Genomic DNA, 1,811 nt, shown 5'->3' with positions numbered 1-1,811 from the left:
GCTCTCAGAAAAAACCAACCAACTTCACTTGCACCTTGATCTTAGACTTCCAGCCTCTCGAGCAGTGAGACAGTAAATGTCTGTTGTTCAAGCCACTCGGCTTGAGCTGCTGTGTTCCAATGGCCCTACGTGCTGACATGGGTGTTTCGTGCCTTCCAGAGGGCATGGCTGCTGTAAACCCCCACTCGGTATGAACGAAGGACCGATAACGAATAATCTACTCATTATGTTTTCTGGAACAACACTAGTAAACCTTACTTATCTAACACCCCAGAGGAAACTTACTACAATCAAGTATTTTAATACTTGCAAAGTCTTTCTTTTTGAGACTTAGAGTTTGGATCACTTTCCACCCGATAGTTTAAAGAGCCCGGAAATACATCTCTGTGCCAATTCAACTTATAGGTTTCTGACAAGAGTAACATTTGAAAGTCAGAAACCAATTTTGTTCTGTTTTCATCTTTGACATCCGTTTTAAAGATCACTCTGTAACTATTCCTCCTTCTACAAATTTTTCCAATAGCTCTTATGCCAAACCCAATAAAACTTTGACCTGAACTGACCCAACTATCTCTACAAGATAAGAGTGCGTTTTTGCTCAGCCTTCTCTGGTTTTATGGATTAACGGAAAGTGTCAGAATGGTATGGAAGACAAAGTAATCGCTGGGCAGAGAGCTTTGAAAATTTTAGATGGAATTTGCAAGTTAAAACAAACCTTCCCTGTCACCCTGACCCCAAATGCTTTCACCCTGACAAGGTACATTTAAACAACAACAACAACACCCTTGCGAGAGAACTAAATTTGTGTGACAAATAATGGTGCTGAAGCAAGGCCCAAATGTGTGTATATTTTCAACACAGAGTACGAAGCCATAATCATCAGACTCTGGCCGTTCGTTCCCAGTTAGCAATGGAATGCATACATTTACGTGACAAAATGGCATTTGCTCAGAGATGTTAATTACATGATGATCCTAAGGGCAAGCATGTAAACAGTGATTTGTTGGTGAAATCACAGCCCAACAATGGCACGTAAAGGAGGGCAAACCTCAGAGGGAGACAGACGTGGGTCCACTCTCCTTACTGGTCTTTGTGCTGTTGGATCCTCATGCTAACTAGTTTTCCTTCAGGCCGAGCTCATATTATCTTTGTTGGTATCAAACAAGCTTCGTTTGTCCTGGATTTATTTACAATCTTTCTGACGACAATTCAGAGAGTGAATCATCCCCACAGTGACAGCATAATTATATCCACGCACCAACTTGGGGGTGTCGGATTTGTCCCAACATTGGTACGTTGGAGGAGAAATGAGGAGTTCAAAAGACTGAAGGCTGGTTAAAATCTTCGAGGACTGAAATTGGTTTTTAAAAATGGCGGGGCCACAGGGGTGTCTGGCTGGCTCAGCCGGTAGAGCATGTGACTCTCGATCTCGAGGTTGTGAGTTCGAGCCCCGCATTAGGCGTGGAGCCTACTTCAAACAAATAAACACACACGCACAAACAGGTGGGGCAGCGAAGATACATACAAACTGATGCAAAATGTAACTGTTAATGCGGGTCAGAGGGCATTGAGAACCTTCTATCACCTCAACAGTCTAAACCCATGCGGGACGAGACAGCCATTAAACCCAACCATACGAGGAGCACGGTGTAGTGCTCCCAACGTTTCACAAGGTCAAAATCTGGACTTGCCAGTTTCTCCCTCAAAAATAAATGCCTCTCCGAACCTCTATTCCCATGTACAAGCACTATCATGGCACAAGTGACCCAGGCTTGGATCACTTCGCTAGGACCTCACACACTAGTTTTACA

General features: G+C 43.6%; 1 non-coding gene across 1 annotated transcript; it reads left to right on the top strand.

The window, feature by feature from the left end:
• The first annotated feature begins 1,389 nt into the window (after positions 1–1,389).
• Positions 1,390–1,462, top strand: TRNAE-CUC (transfer RNA glutamic acid (anticodon CUC)). Its single transcript has one exon. It is a non-coding gene; the product is annotated as a tRNA-Glu (tRNA).
• The last annotated feature ends 349 nt before the right edge of the window (positions 1,463–1,811 follow it).

The sequence above is a fragment of the Lynx rufus genome, unplaced genomic scaffold (genome assembly GCF_022079265.1).
Source record: "Lynx rufus isolate CCGP_SWC_20201006 ecotype Redwood Valley unplaced genomic scaffold, mLynRuf1.p SCAF_5, whole genome shotgun sequence".
In the NCBI taxonomy this organism is placed as follows: Eukaryota; Metazoa; Chordata; class Mammalia; order Carnivora; family Felidae; genus Lynx; species Lynx rufus.
The sequence above is the reverse complement of the archived record's forward strand: the minus strand, read 5'-3'. Positions and strand labels throughout refer to the sequence as shown.